Raw genomic sequence first — 21,096 nt, 5'->3', positions numbered from 1 at the left:
AATTATCAGTTCAAAGGATATTCCCTCAAGGGATCAAGGCCAGGTTCTCTGTTTTGGCCAGGTTCTCTGTTTTGTACTCTCTCAGTGCTCTGTTCTTTTCCTTCAGGGCACTTGCCAAGGTTTGCCATGCCATCTTCACTTCAGTGATTATTTAACTTTATCCCCTCACACTCCACCCTCAGACTAGAAGCTTCATGTGGGCAGGGACTGAGCCACCATGGTATCCTCAGCACTTAGTAGGCTGTGTGCCTGGCACATAGTAGGCCCACCACAGCCACTTGCTGGATGTAAGGTGAACTCTTTCTGTTTGGTAGGGAGGGGGAGTTGTCAACTGGATGCATGAGGATGTCAGAGAGCGTGAGAATAGGAGAGAGGAAAAGGAAGGAAGGGGAGAGGAGAAGGGAGAAAGAGAGAGAAACTTACACCCTGGAGGCCAGGCGCGATGGCTCAGGCCTGTAATCCCAGCACTTTGGGAGGCCGAGGTGGGCGGATCACGAGGTCATGAGATTGAGACCATCCTGGCTAACACGGTGAAACCCCATCTCTACTAAAAATACAAAAAATTAGCCCGGTGTGGTGGCGGGCACCTGTAGTCCCAGCTACTCAGGAGGCTGAGGCAGGAGAATGGTGTGAACCCGGGAGGCGGAGCTTGCAGTGAGCCGAGATCGCGCCACTGCACTCCAACCTGGGCGACAGAGTGAGACATTGTCTCAAAAAAAAAAAAAAAGAAACTTACACCCTGGAGATCACCTCTGTCCTCAGCTTTAGTCTCAGGTCAGCATCCCCAGGACAAGAAGATTCTTGAAAACCATTCAAGAATCTTGAGTGGGTGGGTGGATGGATGGATGGATGGATGGACAGATGGGATCAAACCACAGAAGGAAAATGCTGATTTCTTAGTGAGAAAGGCTCTGTATTCCTTTATAGACAACTCGATGCCTTTCCAGGGATCTTGTGATCCATGCTTACTGCCCTTCGGAACAGCTGGCCCTGTCCCTGAGGCAAGAGGGACATCATAAGTAGGTGAGGTGACCAAGACTCAGAGAGGGGCAGTGAGTTGCCCAAGGTCACCAACGTGTTAGAATCAGAGGGCTGGGACCCGCAACTGGGACTCTTGACTCCCCGCTCAGGGATGGGGTGAGGTAAGGTTGCCAGATTCAGCAAATCAAAAAACAGGACACACAATTAAATTTGAATTTCAGATAAACAACAAATAATTGTTTAATATAAGTACCCCTAAAGATTGCAAGGGACATAATTATACTAAAAATTTACCTGTCCATCCGATATTCAAATTTCCCTGGGCATTCTGTATTTTATCTGGGGTTGGGGTAGGGCTTCAGGGTGGTGGTGGGGATAATCCTTGCTACACTACCAAGCAGTCCTTTCTAGGGACCCTGCCCATGCTACCCACAACACAGCCTGTTTGTTCCCTGGACTGAGCTGGCCATCCTCTGACCTGTTTGGCCTCCTTCCTTCTTGGCCTCTGAGGACACTCCAGCCTTCATGCAGGCCACTGTTCCCAACTTAACACATTAGAATCCCCTGCCCCGGCTGCACCCCAAGCCAATTACCTCAGAAACTCTGGGGGTTAGACATCAGGAGTTTTAAAACTCTTGATTCCAGCATACAGCTGAGGTTGAAAACCACTGTGCTGGAAGTGTTACCGGAAAGGAGTCCCAATCCAGGCCCCAAGAGAGGGTTCTTGGATCTCGTGCAAGAAAGAATTCAGAATGAGGCCACAGTGCAAAGTGAAATCAAGTTTATTAAGAAAGTAAAGGCCAGGCATGGTGGCTCACGCCTGTAACCCCAGCACTTTGGGAGGCCAAGGCGGGCAGATTGCCTGAGGTCAAGAGTTCAAGACCAGCCTGGCCAACTTGGTGAAATCCTATCTCTACTAAAAATCCAAAAATCAGCCAGGTGTGGTGGTGGGCACCTGTAATCCCAGCTACTGGGGAGGCTGAGGTAGGAGAATTTGCTTTAACCCAGGAGGCGGAGGTTGCAGTGAGCCGAGATCATGCCCCTGCACTCCAGCCTGGGCTACAGAGCGAGACTCCACTCAAAAAAAAAAAAAGAAAGAAAGAAAGTAAAGTGATGAAAGAACAGCTACTCCATTGACAGAATAGGGAGTTCCCAAAAGTAAGAAGAGGAATGTGTCCACCCTAGGTATAATACTCATTTACATATAGGATTAAAAAAAGATCATGGGGAGATATGCTCTGCTACAAGGGTTTGTGATAAAGGATTACTTTTCTTAATTACTGTATTTTGCAAGAATCGATATTACTATCTTCAAAGCAAAATTAGGAATGCTTCTGTTCTCAAGGCATCAGGATATCAGGACACTCCTCTAAGTCTGGGTCTGTTTAGTAAACGTTATCAATCTGTTTCCTTAACCGTAACATCTAGAGGCTAGGAATAGCTAACTTTCTGGGAATGCAGCCCAGCAAATCCCAGCCTCATTTTCCTAGCCCTCAATCAAGATGGAGTCGCTCTGGTTCGAACGCCTCTGACAGAAGACTTGATTTTCTGCTGTTAATGTGGAATGGGCTCTGCCTTCGCCTGTTGGAGGAGCCTCAGGAAGCTCTGCAGTCTGTCCCAGCTCTCCCATTTGCAAACCTCCGTGGGATGGACCCTTCTGCCTTTGACCTTCTCACCCCTTTCTGGTTGATTTGAGGAGTTTCCGGTTCCGAGGATGACAGTTTATGTCTACCTTCAGACTCATCGGGAAAGCAGGGGTGGGAGCCGCCCACTCAGGATCCGAGCCCCTGATGTACTGACCCCAGGTAGTGGGGATCTGGAGCATTGGGGATCTGGAGCATTGGGGAACAAAGAGCTATGTGGGGCTCCAAGGCAAAGCCCAGGCAAAAGCTGAGTTGTTCTTTGAGCTGCTGCTTTGTTCTAAGCCCAATGCCTAAGGCTGGGTTGGATCTGTCAGCTGTGGGCCCCTGCAGTGCCCTAGACTTCTCTCCAGAGTGCAGTGCCTTTGTGATTGCTTGTCAGTATCTGTCTTCCCTACTAGAATCAACTTCTGGAGCAAGGGACAGGTCAGTCTTGCTCCCAACTGTATCCCCAGAGCTTGGCTGCTGGCTGAAGTAGGGGCTTAATCAATATTTATGTAACCAGTACATGAACCCTTAGCAACCATGAACTCCAATCCTACTGTTGTACAGATAAGAAAACAGAGACACTGAGAAGGGACAGGACCTGCCTCAGGTTGCACAGCATAGTGGGGGTTGAGTTAGGAATAAAAGCCACTCCAGGGCTCTTTCTACTCAAGAGCACTAGGAGTGCCCTGGCTCCTATGCCCACCCTCCCTACCCCTCTCACCCATTCCTGAGCCATCAACTTCTCCAATCCAGATAGCTCCCCAGAGGCCAGGCATGGTGGATCACTCCTGTAGTCCCAGCACTTTGGGAGGTCAAGGCGGTAGATTGCTTGAAGTCAGGAGTTCGAGACCAGCCTGGCCAACATGGTGAAACCCCGTCTCCACTAAAAATACAAAAACTAGCCGGGTGTGATGGTAGGCGCCTGTAATCCCAGCTACTAGGGAGGCTGAGGCAGGAGAACCGCTTGAGCCAGAGAGGCAGAGGTTGCAGTGAGCTGAGATCGCACCACTGCACTACAGCCTGGATGACAGAGCAAGACTTCATCTTAAAAAAAAAAAAAAGATAAAAAAGATATGCTCACCACCCCAACACACGTACATTCTCTCTTCCCAAGGCTTCCCTTTCTGTAAAGGATCAGGGTGACCCTGGCTGTTGGCAAGGAGGTAAGCAAAAAGGAGAGGAGAACTGTATTCTGTGGGAGACACAGAAGTCCCTCTAGCCAGAAGCCTCCTCTACCTGAAAGATTCCTGGGTGAAGAGACCCTGCCAGATATGCAGGGAGCCAGGGCTTCTATTTTGATAGGCCTCGCAGAGGGGGCCGAGAGTGGACTTTGCCCTCTCTCTCCTGCCTCTTATCTCTGAGAAAGGGCTGCTGTTACCTCTAAGCTCAGAGAGCCTGCTGCACCCCACAAGGCCAGCCATGAGTCTGGAAGGTCCCTAACTGGGATTTAGAGCTGGCTCTAAAGTGTGAATCCTTCATTCTCTGGTTGTGGGACTCTTTATGAGGCTCAGGTTCCTAATTAGGGAAATGGGTTCAATAATGTCCTCCTTGGGTGCTGGTAAGGATTCTAGGTGTGGTGCTTGGTGCACAGTAGGTGCTCAGTCGAGGTGCTTTCCCTGAGCTTTTGCCCTGGGGTACTGGCAACATTCAAGGCTGAGCTTGAGCAGTTAGCAGAAACTCAAGGCTGATCCCTTGATTGGGCAAACTGATGTCATCCCATCCTCTCCTGAGGTGTCAGCCAGTAGGTGGCCTTTTTGGTAAATTCATGAATAATAGTGGCTTCCTAATGGGCTCCCAAAGGGGCCAAAGCACCTTTCAGATACTTTTCTGCCTTGGGAAGTTGATGTCAAGAAGGATGCGCAAGCCCTTGAACTCCAGGGCACTGAAGGCAGGTTTGTGATGGGGTCTCACAAGACAGAGCAAGACCCTGTCTCAAAAACACATTGTTGTGCTATCATTACCACCATACACCACCAGAATTTTCCAACTTCACAGACTGAAACTCTGTTCCCATTAAACACTAACTCCCATTCCTCTCTCCCCGCAGCCTCAGCCACTAGGATTCTACTTTCTGTGTCCATGAATTTGACTATTCTAGATATTTCATAGAAGTGGAATCATATTATTTATATATATATATATAAAATATATATATATATATTTTTTGAGACAGAGTTTCTCTTTGTCACCCAGGCTGATGTGATCTTGGCTCACTGCAAACTCCACCTTTTGGGTTCAACTGAATCTCCTGCCTCAGCCTCCCGAGTAGCTGGGATTACAGGTGCCTGCCACCATGCCCAGCAAATTTTTGTATTTTTAGTAGAGACGGGGTTTCATCATGTTGGCCAGGCTGGTCTCAAACTCCTAACCTCAGGCGATCCACCTGCCTTGGCCTCCCAAAGAGCTGGAATTACAGGCATGAGCCACCGCGCCCGGCCTGGAATCATATAATATTTGTCCTTTGTGACTGGTTTGTTTATTTCACTTAGCATAATGTCTTCAAGATTCATCCATGTAATAGCATGTATCAGAATTTCATTCCTCTTTAAGTCTGAATAACATTCCATTGTATGTATCATGTTTTCTTTTTTTTTTCTTTTTTCTTTTGCTTTTTGGGATGGAGTCTTGCTGTGTTGCCCAGGCTGGAGTGCAATGGCGCAATCTCGGCTCACTGTAAACTCCGCCTTCCAGGTTCAAGTGATTCTCCCGCCTCCTCCTCCCTGAGTAGGTGGGATTACAGGCGCCCACCATCATGCCTGGCTAAGTTTTGTATTTTTGTAGAGATGGGGTTTCACCATGTTGGCCAGGCTGGTCTTGAACTCCTGACCTCAGGTGATCTGCTCGCCTCGGCCTCCCAAAATGCTGGGATTATAGGCGTGAGCCACTGCCCCCAGCCGTATGTATCGATCGTATTTTCATCCATGTCTGAAAGCCACATTTCATTCACTGATGGACGTTTGGGTTGTTTCCACCCTTTGGCTATTGTGATTAATGCTACTATAAACATACGTGTACAAATGCCTGTTCAAGTCCCTGCTTTCAATTCTTTTGGGTATATACTCAGAAGTGGAATTGCTGGATCTTATGATAATTCAATGTTTAATTTTCTAAGGAACATCTCTACCATTTTCCACAGGGGCTACGTCATTTTATATTCCCACTGACGGGTACAAAGTTTCCAATTTCTCCATATCCTTGCCAACATTTGTTATTTCCTGTTTTTTGTTTTGTTTTGCTTTGTTTTCTTTTTTTTAATTTTATTTATTTATTTATGTATTTATTTTTTGAAACAGAGTCTTGCTCTGTCTCCCAGGCTGGAGTGCAGTGGCTCGATCTCGGCTCACTGCAAGCTCCACCTCCCGGATTCACGCCATTCTCCTGCCTCAGCCTCCCGAGTAGCTGGGACTACAGGCGACCACCACCATGCCCAGCTAATTTTTTTGTATTTTTGGTGGAGACGGGGTTTCACTGTGTTAGCCAGGATGGTCTCGATCTCCTCACCTCATGATCCACCCGCCCCTGTCTCCCAAAGTGCTGGGATTACAGGCGTGAGCCACCGTGCCCGGCCTTAATTATATTTATTTATTTATTTATTTTTTGAGACGGAGTCTCGCTCTGTCGCCCAGGCTGCAGTGCAGTGGTGCCGTCTCAGCTCACTGCAACCTTTGCCTCCCAGGCTCAAGAGATTCCCCTGCCTTAGCCTCCTGAGTAGCTGGGATTACAGGCACCCCCCACTACACCAGCTAATTTTTGTATTTTTAGTAGAGATGGGGTTTCACCATGTTGCCCAGGCTGGTCTCAAACTCCTGACCTCAGGTGATCCACCTGCCTTGGCGACCCAAAGTGCTCGGATTACAGGCGTGAGCTACCATGAAGGCCTGCTTTGTTTTCTAATAGACATCCTGATGGGTATGAAGTGGTGTCTCATTGTGGTTTTGATTTGCATTTCTCTAATGATTAATGATGTTGAACATCTTTTCCTGTACTTATTGGCCACTTGTAAGAAAGGTTTTTTCTTTTTTTTTTTTTTTTTTTCTTGAGACGGAGTCTCGCTCTGTCACCCAGGCTGGAGTGCAGTGGCGCAATCTCGGCTCACTGCAAGCTCCGCCTCCCGGGTTCACGCCATTCTCCTGCCTCAGCCTCTCCGAGTAGCTGGGACTACAGGCGCCCGCCACCACGCCCGGCTAATTTTTTGTATTTTTTTTTAGTAGAGACGGTGTTTCACCGTGGTCTCGATCTCCTGACCTCGTGATCCGCCCGCCTCGGCCTCCCAAAGTGCTGGGATTACAAGCGTGAGCCACCGCGCCCGGCCAAGAAAGGTGTTTTCTTAGGCCGGGCGCGGTGGCTCATGCTTGTAATCCCAGCACTTTGGGAGGCCGAGGCGGGCGGATAACGACGTCAGATCGAGACCACGGTGAAACCCCGTCTCTACTAAAAAAAAAAAATTAGCTGGGCGTGGTGGTGGGCGCCTGTAGTCCCAGCTACTCGGAGAGGCTGAGGCAGGAGAACGGCGTGAACCCGGGAGGTAGAGCTTGCAGTGAGCCCAGATTGCGCCACTGCACTCCAGCCTGGGTGACAGAGCAAGACTCCGTCTCAAAAAAAAAAAAAAAAAAAAAAAAGATTTTTTCTTCTTTATTAAAGTTACATACTAATCCTAAATGAAAGGCTTGATTAATTTATTTTATTTTATTTATTTATTTATTTTGAGATGGAGTCTTGCTCTGTTGCCCAGGATGGAGTGCAGTGGCACGATCTTGACTCACTGCAACCTCCGCCTCCCAGGTTCAAGTGATTCTTCTGCCTCAGCCTCCCAAGTAGCTAGAACTACAGGCGCGCACCACCACACCCAGCTAATTTTTTTTGTACTTTTAGTAGAGATGGGGTTTCACCATGTTGGACAGGCTGGTCTCAAACTCCTGACCTCACGTGATCGGTCTGCCTTGGCTTCCCAAAGTGCTGGGATTACAGGCGTGAGCCACCGCGCCTGGCCAATGAATTTATTTCACGTATGTATACACCCAGATATTCAGATCTTTCCCTCCTTCCTTCTTTCTTTCTTTCTCTCTCTCTCTCTCTTTCTTTCTTTCTCTCTCTCTCTTTCTTTCTTTCCTTTTTTCTTTCTTTTCTGAGACAGAGTCTCACTCTGTCACCCAGGCTGGAGTGCAATGGTGCAATCTGGGCTCACTGCAACCTTTGCCGCCCAGGTTCAACCGATTCTTCTGCCTCAGCCTCCCGAGTAGCTGGGATTACAGGTGCCCACCACCACGCCCGGCTAATTTTTGTATTTTTAGTAGAGATGGGGTTTCACCATGTTGGCCAGGCTGATCTCAAACTCCTGACCTTGTGATCTGCCCACCTCGGCCTCCCAAAAGTGCTGGGATTACAGGTGTAAACCACCATGCCCGGCCACACCAGATATTTCTCAGGAAACACACACACAAGTGTTTTTCTGCCCTATCCCTCAACACAACCACAGTCAACACCACAGAATATTTCTGTGACCAAATGCGTGTTTTATTCCCCCACACACCAAGCAGCAGACACCGGCTGAGTGTCCTCTCATTCAGTTCAATTCTGATGCTGTTTACCTGGAGATAGCATTACATCCCACAAGGTTAGAACTCACTCCCATCAGACTGTCCCCACTTCAGACACCTGCAAGTCCAAGCCTCCAGAACTTCTGACCGACTGGTTTCAAGTTGGGGTTCCCCAACCTCCTCGATTAATTTGCTAGAACGGCTCGCAGAACTCAGGGAAACTTACGTTAACCAGTTTATTATGGAGGATTACAAAGGACGCAGATAAAGGGATGCATTGGGCGAGGTATGGGCTCTAAGTTTCCACGCTTTCCCCTAGGCGCCACTCTACAGGAACATGCAGGTGTTCAACTGTCCGAAATCCTGTCTTTTTGGCCTTTTGTAGGAGCCATGGAAAAAGTTCCCCTTCACCCACTGAAGGTTTGCTGAAAAATCACCTGACAAAAGGGTGATTAATAAGAGAAAAGGCAGCCAGGTGGAGTGGCTCACGACTGTAATCCCAGCACTCTGGGAGGCCAAGGCGTGTGGATCACCCGAGGTCATGAGTTCGAGACCAGCCTGGCCAACATAGTGAAACCCCCATCTCTACTAAAAATACAAAAATTCGCCCAGTGTGGTAGCACACACCCGTAATCCCAGCTACTCCAGAGACTGAGGCGGAGAATCGCTTGAACCCAGGAGGTAGAGGTTGCAGTGAGCCAAGATCACGGCCACTACACTCAAGCATGGGCAACAGAGCCAGACTACTCCATCTCAAAAAAAAAAAAAAGGAATGTAATCCCCAATGTTGGAAGTGGGGTCTGGTGGGACGTGCTTGGGTGGATCCCTCATGGCTTGCTTCTGTCCTCTCGATAGTGAGTGAGTTCCCCCAAAATCTGTTTTTTTTGTTTTCTTTTGTCTTGTTTTTTTTTTAGGAGGACAGAGTCTTGCTCTCTTGCCCAGGCTGGAGTGCAGTGGCACGATCTCAGCTCACTGCAACCCCCACCTCCTGGGTTCAAGAGAGTCTCCTGGCTCAGCCTCCCAAGTAGCTGGAACTACAGGCACCTGCCACCACGCCTGGCTAATTTTTGTATTTTTGTAGAGATGGGGTTTCACTATGTTGCCCAGGCTGGCCTCGAACTCCTGACCTCAAGTGATTTACCTGCCTTGGTCTCCCAAAGTGCTGGGATTATAGGCGTGGGCCACCGCACTTGGCCTCTGTTCTTTCATAATGTGTGGCAACTCCTTTCCCACATGCTCTCCTTCTGGCCATGTGATGTGCCTGCTCCCACTTCACCTTCCGCCATGAGAAAACCTCCCTGAAGCCTCATGAGAAGCTGAGCGGGTGCCAGCACCATGCTTCCTGTAAAGTCTGCAGAACCACAAGCCAATTAAACCTCTTTTCTTTATCAACTATGCAGCATCAGGTATTTCTTTACAGCAATGCAATAACGGCCTAACACACTCCCCAACCATGTGTGAGGGTTTCAGTTGCTGTACGTCCTTGCCAACAGTTGGTATTGTCATTCCTTTCAATTTTGCCAATTTTCCAGCCACTCTTTGAAGACTGTAGCCCCAACCTGATCCTTTTGTTACCGGAAAGGGGCCCAGGTCCAGATCCCAAGGCAGGGTTCTTGGATTTTGTGCAAGAAAAAATCTGAGGCGAATCCATAGAGTAAAGTGAAGGCAAGTTTATTAGAAAAATAACAGAACAAAAAGGCTGCCGGTTAACCATTTTTATGGCTCTTTTTCTTTTTCTTTTTTTTTTTTTTTGAGACAGAGTCTTGCTCTGTCGCCCAGGCTAGAGTGCAGTGGCACCATCTCCGCTCACTGCAAGCTCTGCCTCCTGGGTTCACACCATTCTCCTGCCTCAGCCTCCCGAATAGCTGGGACTACAGGCGCCCGTCACCACGCCCGGCTAATGTTTTGTATTTCTTTAGTAGACGTGGGGTTTCACCATGTTAGCCAGGATGGTCTCGATCTCCTGAGCTCGTGATCCTCCTGCCTCGGCCTCCCAAAGTGCTGGGATTACAGGCGTGAGCCACCGCGCCCGGCCTCTTTATTTTTTTTGAGATGGAGTTTCGCTCTTGTTGCCCAGGCTGGAGTGCAATGCTGCAATCTCACTCACTGTAACCTCTGCCTCCCGGGTGCAGGAGATTCTCCTGCCTCAGCCTCCCGAGTAGCTGGGATAACAGGCACCCGCCACCACACAAGGCTAATTTTTTGTATTTTTAGGAGAGACAGCGTTTCGCCATGTTGGCCAGGCTGGTCTCGAACTTCTGACCTCAGGTGATCCATCCACCTCAGCCTTCCAAAGTGCTGGGATTAGAGGAGTGAGCCACCATGCCCAACCGGTTATTTCTTGAGGATATGCTAAATAAGGGGTGGATTATTCATGCCTCTCCTTTTTAGACCATATAGGGTAACTTCCTGACATTGCCATGGCATTTGTAAACTGTTTACCAGTGAGGGCCACCAGAGGTCAGCCTAATTGCCATCTTGGTTTTAGCGGGCTTCTTTACTGCAGACCGTGTTATCAGCAAGGTCTTTATGACCTGCATCTTATGTCAACCTATCTCATCCTATAACTTAGAATGCCTAACCATCTGGGAATGCAGCCCAGTAGATCTCAGCCTCATTTTATCCAGCCTCTATTCAAGATGGAGTTGCTGTGGTTCAAACGCCTCGACACTTCATCCATCCCTTGCAACGGCCCCCCTGGGCACAGGTGATTGCCCTGGACTGACCTCCAATCTGTCCAGCGCCTCCATTTGGGCTGGACAGGAGGTCAGCTAGCCCCTTGGTGGGGGCTGGCCTAAGCTGTGCCCCACAGAGTTGCTCCATAATGAGTGGCACTAGGACGGCCCCATCAAAGCCTTTTCTCAGCACATATACCAGCAGGGAGCAGGTGACATGGATCAGGACTGTGGTAGTGACCCTGAGCCACCCCAGGGGGTTGATCTGGGGCCTGGGGAATTGTGGCACTGGTGCATCAGTCACTTCTTTCTTGCCTTTTCCTAGTTCCCACCTATGCCTTTTACTCAGCATCGGCCGTAAGTGGCCCAAGCACTGTCGCTGGAAAGCATTTGGCTTCTACAGATGTAATGTTTTTCAAATGAATGTGGATGCCACTGTGATTAATAACATTCAAATTCACTGAAAGCATTTCTGAATTCAAAGTAGTCTTTTGTGCTGTATTTTCTCAGCCAATGAATACATTAAAATACAGCTATTAACAAATGGAATGGAAATAGGTGAAGCTGTTGAAATTTAAGAGTTCAGAAACAAACAGAGTTCAGATGGGCCCTGGATGTAAACCAACAAGGCCATTTTGGGGTTTCCACTGGGACACGATGCTTCCGATCTTCCACCTCCCTGGAGTCACCCTTCCTTGTAAGATCCAGTGAAAATGGCTGCCTCTGTCCTTCATACCAGGGAAGGCTAGCATCCTTCTCAATGTTTTTGAGAATCTCCAGTGAATGCCTATGATCTCCTGTTACCTCTTAGCCCAGATTTCTTCAACCCCGCCCCAGCTCCCTGCGTGCTGCTGCGATTTCCCTTCGCAATGCTTCACTAGAGCACAGGCCTGGCCCTTGCTAGTGGAGTGATCAAACAGGGGCCACAGGAGCCAGACTGCCTGGGTTCAAAGCCTTGCTCTGCAACTGATGAGCTGATTGGCCTTCGGCAATGGTCTCCATCTCTCTGGGCTTTGGTTTTCTCAATATAAACTGGGGGTAAGTGTGGCCCCTACCTCTTAGGCCTTGCTGCAGGTCACATGAGTTAGTGTGAGTAAAGCATCAGCAGTTAGTTAGGGAATATGAGCCATCATTTTTATTGATCCCCCTCCAAGCACTATAGTGTGTAACTGACTTTTTTTTTTTGAGACCGAATCTGGTTCTGTCACCCAGGCTGTAGTGCAGTGGCGCAATCTCGGCTCACTGCAACCTCTGTCTCCCAGGTTCAAGCAATTCTCCTGTTTCAGTCTCCCAAGTGCTGGGACTACAGGTGCGCACCACCATGGTTCACTAATTTTTGTATTTTTAGTAGAGACAGGGTTTCACCATATTGGTCAGGCTGGTCTTGAACTTCTGACCTCAGGTGATCCATCCGCGTCGGCCTCTCAAAGCGGTGGGGTTACAGGCATTAGCCAACGCACCCAGCCTGTGTAACTGACTTTTATGGATGAATTGGGAACAGCAGAGGGGGATTACAGATTTACAGTTTAGCACCTCTTGTCTGTCCCCACCCCAGGAAGCGTCTCAGCAGCCTGCCATCTCCTCTTGCCTTGGCCTGTTGCCATTTCTTGGGGGCTGCTCACTTCCCACCTCTCTGGACCCTTCTCCCAACTGTTCTCTAAGTTCCACAGCCTCCCGCCTGCCTCTCAGCCACCAGAAGAAGATGCAAATTGGTTTTACAGGGCATCTGCATTCTGGTCTCAGCTGCTGTAATTACAGAAAAGGCTCTAAGACAATGACACCCAATGAGGCCAAGACGGCCTCTCAGAGGAGTCTGGGAAATCTGCAAGGGCATTTTTCTTTGTCAAAATGGGAGACAGAGACCTGTTTTTATATAAACACAAAATAAATAATTTTTGCATGCTTTCAACATACACAGAATTTTCTAGGAACATGACTATTGTGTACACAAAGAGAAGATTGTCCTTTGTTTTGCTTGGAATTTGGCCAAGACTCGTTGCCCATTTCATGTCACTGGCAACAGCACCGCCTGTGGGGTCTGAATCACCATCACAACTACCTGTGTCCATCTGCCTTGTGGCCACCATGGTCTCTGTGGCCCCACCTCTAGGAGGAAGTGTGGGGCCACCTCATCTCCGGCTGTAGTCAGCCTGCAGATTTTCTTTCTTCTTCTTTTTTTTTTTTTGAGATGGCGTCTCACTCTGTTGCCCAGGCTGGAGTGCAGTGGCACAATCTTGGCTCACTGCAACCTCTACCTCCCAGGTTCCAGCGATTCTCCTGCCTCAGCCTCCCAGGTAGCTGGAATTACAGGCGCCCACCACCACGCCCGGCTAATTTTTGTAGTTTTAGTACAGACAGGGTTTCACCATGTTGGCCAGGCTGGTCTCGAATTCCTGACCTCAGGTGATCCGCCCACCTCAGACTTCCAAAGTGCTAGGATTACAGGCATGAGCCACCACGCCCAGCCTGCCTGCAGATTTTCATCCTGAAATTTATATTATTTTATTAGAAATTACCCTTTTATTTCTCCTTCATATTATAGTTAGGATATCATTGATTTTTTTTTAAAGCATGTGTGAGGGTAGGTTAGTTTATTTATGAATTTCATTTCAGCTTGGTGAAGGAAACATTACAAAATATTTGTAATTGGGGGTGGGGGTTGGGTCTGACTTCTCTACCTTTGCATAATTCAATAAATCCATTTCTGAGCTCTCGGCAACCGGGAGTGATTCGCTTCTGAGATGAAGTGCCCAGAGGTGCAGGCCGCTGCTGCCCTTTAGTCTTTGGAATCGCTTTTTCCTCTTCCCTATAAGTGTTCTGGGTTCATGACCTCATTGCTAATCTCTTGCTCCCAGGCCTCTCCCCTGGACCTGTCCTCCACAGAGTGGCCCCAGGAGATGCTCCCAGCATATCAACACTTCTCAGCTCGAAACACTCATGTGGCCCCACGTCCCCCATGATTTATGTTTGTCCCTTGAGCTATGTGCAGGGCACAGCCTCAGCTTAGCACACTCCTCCCCTTTCATTTTGCATCCAGCCTCCGCTCCTTTGCCCATGCTGTTCCCTCTGAATGGAATGCTGCCTCACTACCCTGCACCCCTGCACCCTCACCTCCCTGCACCCCCTGCACCCTCACCACCCTCACTCCCTGCACCCTCACCACCCCTCACTCCCTGCACCCTCACCACCCCGCACCCCCTGCACCCTCACCACCCCGCACCCCCTGCACCCTCACCACCCTGCATCCCCCTGTATTCTCACCATCCCTCACTCCCTGCACCCTCACCATCCCTCACCCCCTGCACCCTCACCACCCCGCACCCCCTGCACCCTCACCACCCCACACCCCCTGCACCCTCACCACCCCGCACCCCCTGCACCCTCACCACCCCGCATCCCTCTGTATTCTCACCATCCCTCACTCCCTGCACCCTCACCATCCCTCACTCCCTGCACCCTCACCACCCCGCACCCCCTGCACCCTCACCACCCCGCACCCCCTGCACCCTCACCACCCCGCACCCCCTGCACCCTCACCACCCCGCATCCCTCTGTATTCTCACCATCCCTCACTCCCTGCACCCTCACCATCCCTCACTCCCTGCACCCTCACCACCCCGCACCCCCTGCACCCTCACCACCCCGCACCCCCTGCACCCTCACCACCCCGCACCCCCTGCACCCTCACCACCCCGCACCCCCTGCACCCTCACCACCCCGCACCCTCACCACCCCGCACCCCCTGCACCCTCACCACCCCACACCCCCTGCACCCTCACCACCCCGCACCCCCTGCACCCTCACCACCCCGCACCCTCACCACCCCGCACCCCCTGCACCCTCACCACCCCACACCCCCTGCACCCTCACCACCCCGCACCCCCTGCACCCTCACCACCCCGCACCCTCACCACCCCGCACCCCCTGCACCCTCACCACCCCGCACCCCCTGCACCCTCACCAACCCGCACCCCCTGCACCCTCACCACCCCGCACCCCCTGCACCCTCACCACCCCGCACCCCCTGCACCCTCACCACCCCGCACCCCCTGCACCCTCACCACCCCGCACCCTCACCACCCCGCACCCCCTGCACCCTCACCACCCCGCACCCCCTGCACCCTCACCACCCCGCATCCCTCTGTATTCTCACCATCCCTCACTCCCTGCACCCTCACCACCCCGCACCCCCTGCACCCTCACCACCCCGCACCCCCTGCATTCTCACCATCCCTCACTCCCTGCACCCTCACCACCCCACATCCCCCTGCACCCTCACCATCCCGCACCCCCTGCACCCTCACCACCCCGCACCCCCTGCATTCTCACCATCCCTCACTCCCTGCACCCTCACCACCCCGCACCCCCTGCACCCTCACCACCCCGCACCCCCTGCACCCTCACCACCCCGCACCCCCTGCACCCTCACCACCCCGCACCCCCTGCATTCTCACCATCCCTCACTCCCTGCACCCTCACCACCCCACAACCCTGCACCCTCACCTCCCCACACCCCCGGCACCCTCACCACCCCGCACCCCTGCACCCTCACCACCCCACACCCCCTGCACCTTCACCTCCATTTCTGACTGTCCCCAAGGACTTCCTATTCTTCTCTTCATTAGAAACTCAGTCCTGAAGTTCCTGGGTCTTGAAGATGCCTCTAGAAAATCAGCTTCTAGACCAGGCACGGTGGCTCATACCTGTAATCCCAGCACTTTGGGAGGCCGAGATGGGCAGATCACCTGAAGTCAGGAGTTCAAAACCAGCCTGGCCAACATGGTGAAACCCCGTCTCTACAAAAATACAAAAATTAGCCTGGCGTGGTAGTGTGCGCCTGTAATCCCAGCTACTCGGGAGGCTGAGGTGGAAGAATCTCTTGAACCTGGGAGGCGGATGTTGCAGCGAGCTGACTAAGATCATGCCACTGCACTCCAGCCTGGGCAAGAGAGTGAGACTCTGTCTCAAATAAAAAGAAAGGAAAATCAGCTTCTACCTGGGCGTGGAGTTGAACAGGGGAGAAGGGGCCACTGGGGCAGGGAAGAGACAGATGTTGGATTTTAGAGGATCCAGTAAAGGACGCTCCTTCTTCTCCATCCAAGTTTGAAAGCGACTGAGAGAGACACACAACAGTCAGACAGAGAGAGATCAAAATATTTTCCTGTGACTTAAGAGCAGTGGCCAAGTTGGCTTCCTGCTATCCTACCCTTGAACTTGACATTCACCCACAGAAAATGCCCAGTCCCTGGCACAGTGGGGATACCAGAGGCTGCTAACTGCCAGGCAGCAACAGACCAATAAAGGCTTCCAAAAGAGATGGTGCACTGGGCTGGGCATGCCCAGGAGCTCCTCCCAAGCTTGGCCATCAGGTAAGTCACTTCTTTGCAGGGGAGAAGGAGGGAGTGAACACACGGCATTGCTGTAATTCAATGGACACTTCCCCATGGAAGCACCATGATGTCGGGGAGGGAGGGGAGGAAGGAAGGGCGGTGCTCAGAGAGGAGGAAAGCTGTGACCCGAGATGCCATTGCCTGGTTAATGTTCTGGGCAAGTCCTGGATGGGGCAGGAGCTGGAAGAGGAAGCTGAGGCCACAGGAAACTGTCAGAGCCCGGGGCTATGCCAAGAACTTCTCTACTTTAAAGTAACTTTTGGCTGGGTGTGATAGCTCATGCGTATAACCCCAACACTTTGGGAGGCTGAGGCAGGCAGATTGCTTAAGGTCAGGAGTTTGAGACCAGCCTGACTGACATGGTGAAACTCTGTCTCTACTAAAAATGCAAAAATTAGCTGGGCGTGGTGGCACACACCTGTAGTCCCAGCTACTCGGGAGGCTGAGGCACGAGAATGGCTTGAGCCCAGGAGGTGGTGGTTGCAGTGAGCCGAGATTGCGCCACTGAACTCCAGCCTGTGTGACAGAGAGAGACTCCATCTCGAAAAATAGTAAAATGAAATAACTTTTATTATTAGTAAAGCTGTGTAGGGGTGGAAAAGTGTGCTAACTTTCTTTCCTCATTCATCATGAAGGTCATGGCTGACACTCCTATAACAAAAGACTGGATAACAAGAGGAAAGCATAATAAATTTATTTTAATCAAAGTTTTACAAGACACAGGAGCCTTCAGAATGAAGACCCAAGGATTCAGGGAAACCTGTCTATTTTTATGCTTAGATTCTATGCAAAGCAGACAGCCGTGTAGAAAGGTGATTGGACAAAAGAGCATGACTCATGGGAATAGACTGAGCGGGGACACCCAGCAAGCCCTGTCTATTGAGATGCTTCTTGGCCTCTCTGTATGGCACTCCTTCCTGCAGGTATGGGGCAGGACCCTTTCTGGAATAGGGGTCTTCAGGGGAGAAGGGAGAGAGTGACCCTTTCTAGGTTTTATGGCTTGCTTTAGGGGAGAGGGGTTTTAGTTTCTACGACTGGGGAAAAAGAATTCTGGTGTCTATGGATTCCTCTGGGGGTGAAAGCGGGGCAGGAGACAGGAGGATGGGAGAATGTCAGAGAGAGACTTGGCTTTTGAGACCTTCCAATTTCCTTTAGTTCAAAGTACTCAGCCTGCCATAGTGCCATACTTTGGAGTACCATTTTCTGAGCCCCAACAGCTGTGCACATACATTGGGGAAAGTTGGAAGTTGCAGATGAGCAAAACAAGAAAACAAAACCACTGTATTCCTACCATCTAGGGAGTATCCTCGTTTCTATCCTCTCATATCTCTTCTTAAGATTTTTTTTTTTTTTGTGAGACAGAGTCTTCTCTGTCACCCAGGCTGGAGTACAGTGGCGTGATCCTGGCTCACTGAAACCTCCACCTCCTCGGTTCCAGCAATTCTCCTGCCTCAGCCTCCCAAGTAGTTGGGACTACAGGCGCATGCCACCACGCCCAGCTAATTTTTGTATCTTTTTAATAGAGACGGGGTTTCACCATGTTGGGCAGGCTGGTCTCCAACTCTTGACCTTAAGTGATCTGCCCACCTCAGCCTCCCAAAGTGCTGGGATAACATGCATGAGCCACCACACCCGGCCCCGAATCTCTTTTTATGCCTATGTAATTTTTTATTATTCTTTTTTAGAGGCAGGGTCTCACTATGTTGCCCAGGCTGGTCTCAAACTCCTGGGCTCAAGTGATCTACTTGCCTCAGCTTCCCAAACTGTTGGAATTACAGGCATGAGCCTCGGCGCCCAGCCCTGCATATGTAAATTTTTTGTGTTTTGTTTGTTTTTCTGAGGCAGAGTCTCACTCTGTTGCCCAGGCTAGAGTGCAGTGGCTCCATCTTGGCTCAGTGAAACCTCCACTTCCCAGGTTCCAGTGATTCTCCTGCCTCAGCCTCCCTAGTAGCTGGGACTACAGGCCTTTGCCACCATGCCCGGCTAATTTTTGTATTTTAGCAGAGACGGGGTTTTACCGTGTTGGCCAGGCTGGTCTTGAACTCCTGACCTCAAGAGATCCACTCGCCTCAGCCTCCCAGAGTGCTGGGATTACAGACATGAGCCACTGTGCCTAGCCATATGTAATTTTTAAAATCAAAATGAGATCATGCTGTCCTTGTCAGTTATCTCAGCCTCTCCCTGTCAATACATCTCCATCTTATCTAATGCTCAGCCCACATTCAAATTCTCTCATTGCTCCTAAAATGTCCTTTATGCTGGCACCTGAAAACGGGAGTGCAGTCAAGGACCCTGCAAAGCCTGTGGTTGGATGCCCTTAAGTCTCTTTTAGTCTGGCAAGTCCTTTTTTATGACAATGACATGTCATAAAACTGGACTTGTTTGCAAAATGTCCCACCTTCAGGGTTTATTGTGTTGTTTTTCTCTTGTTTCATTTCTTCGTTAGTCTCCTGTATTTCGGGTAAACTGGAAATTGTTGGACCCAAGTTAGGCATTTTGGGCAAAAAGACATCATGGGTGATGGTGGTATGCCATGCAGCATGACAGCAGAAGCACCTTCACATCATGAGTGATACTGAGCTAGGGGGATGGTTTCCTAAAGGACTGGATTGGAGGCCTTCCTGGCTAGAAGGCCCCTGCAAGCTCCTTGCTCTTATTTTACAGACATGGAAACGGAGGACCCGAGAGCAGCCTCCTGGAGCACAAGCCTTTGCAGTTTATAGAGGGTCTTCTTGAACCTGCAGGGGCTTCTCCACAGGCCCAAGATGCAGTTGTGATTTCTTTTTTCTTTTCTTTTCTTTTTTTTGTTTTGAGATGGAGTTTCGCTCTTGTTGCCCAGGCTGGAGTGCAATGGTGCGATCTCGGCTCACTGCAACCTCCGCCTCCCAGGTTCAAGTGATTCTCCTGCCTCAGCCTCTCGAGTAGCTGGGATTATAAGCATACACCACCACACCCGGCTAATTTTGTGTTTTTAGTAGAGACAGGGTTTCTCCGTGTTGGTCGGGCTGGTCTCGAACACCCAACCTCACGCCCACCTCAGCCTCCCAAAGTGTTGGGATTATAGGCGTGAGCCACTGCGCCTGGCCGAGGAGTTTTGATTTCTATGTTAAGGAAACTGACACTCCAAGAGGTGAAGTGACCAGAGCTGGGACATGTTTTCTGTTTCCCCTGTGCCAGGCCCCACGGCTCTGCCTGACCTTCTGCATCAGGAGAGGCCTAGTGTATCTGGCTCTTGGGTTATCAGGGCGTGCTCTGGCTCCAAGGAAGCCCAGCACCTGTCCTTGCCTTTCAGAGGGACGGGCCTTCGCTCTGCACTGGGGGGCGGGGAGGGGACACAGCTGTCTGGGCCCCCAAATCTGCTGACTCAGCCGGTCTCAGGTTTCCTTCTGAGAGAGAGGCGGCCTTTTTGCAGGCAGCAGAGGACACAGTGGGAGGCTCTGGGGCTCGGAAGGTAGCCCCGGCTTTGTCTGTCCTGCTGCTTCCTGGTTCTGCTCCCTGACTCGGGAGTAAACTGAGTCTCAGAAAGCCTAGAAAACAACTGGCCCTGGACACACAGCCAGATATGGCAGAGCTGGTTGTGCCCAAGTCATATGGCTTGACTTCACATCGCAACCCAGGGCAGCTTCCACTGTGCCCCTGCCCCGCAAACCAACCTGGGGGAGGTCCCCTCTGGCCAACCAGTCCCCAGCCCGGTAAGAAGCCAGGTGAAGTAGGGCTGGGTGTGGTGGCTCATGCCTGTAATCCCAGCACTTTGGGAGGTGGAGGCGGGCGGGGGAGTTCGAGACCAGCCTGACCAACATGGAGAAACCCCGTCTCTACTAAAAATACAAAAAAAAAAATTAGCCGGGCATTGTGGGGCAGCCTGTAATCTCAGCTACTCGGGAGACTGAAGCAGGGGAATCGCTTGAATCCAGGAGGCGTAGGTTGCGGTGAGCCAAGATTGCGCCATTGCATTCCAGCCTGGGCAACAAGAGTGAAACTCAGTCTCAAAAAAAAAATAAAAATAAAAAAAAGAAGCCAGGTGAAGTAAAGAGGGCAACTGGTGAACTCCCAGCACAACCCAGCCTGCTTTCCACCTAGCCAGGCCTGTTCACGCAGGTATTCATTGACATTCATTGCTGCCCAATGTGGGCCAAGCTCCCACTAAACGTGCAGGATATACAGATAACTAAATGTGGGGGATATACAGCCGGGCGCAGTGGCTCACGTCTAATCCCAGGACTTTGGGAGGCTGAGGCGGGTGGATCACAAGGTCAGGAGTTGGAGACCAACCTGACCAACATGGTGAAACCCCGTCTCTACTAAAGATACAAAAAATTAGCCGGGCGTGGTGGCGTGTGCCTGTAATCCCAGCTACTCGGGAGGCTGAGGCAGGAGAATTGCTTGAACCCGGCAGGCGGAGGTTGCGGTGAGTTGAGATCACGCCACTGCACTCCAGCCTGGGCAACAGAGTGAAACTCTGTCTCAAAAAAATAAAAAATAAAAATAAAAATAAAAAGATTTAGAATCAGACAGAATTGTTTTCATACTTGGCTCAGTGACTCACGTGTTGTGTGACCTTGGACAAGTCATTTGACCTCTCTTAATCTCAGTTCCATTATCCAAAAATAGTGATTAAACTTGCTGGTTGGTTTGTTGAGAGAGGTAAATACATGTAGAGTACTTAATAACAGAAGCTCTTGGTTATATGATGCTTACTATGTGCCAGGCACTGTTCTATGCATTACACAAAGATTTATTTAATCTGTACAACAGAGGTAGGTACAATCATCATCATTCTCATTTTACAGATTAGGATCCTGAGGCCCGGAGAAGTTAAGCAACCTGTCCAAGTTCACACAGCATATAAGTGGTGGAGCTGGGCTTCAAATTTGGCAGGCAGTCT

This window comes from Symphalangus syndactylus, chromosome 1 (genome assembly GCF_028878055.3).
Source record: "Symphalangus syndactylus isolate Jambi chromosome 1, NHGRI_mSymSyn1-v2.1_pri, whole genome shotgun sequence".
Classification (NCBI taxonomy): Eukaryota; Metazoa; Chordata; class Mammalia; order Primates; family Hylobatidae; genus Symphalangus; species Symphalangus syndactylus.
Note: the sequence above shows the minus strand (reverse complement) of the source record.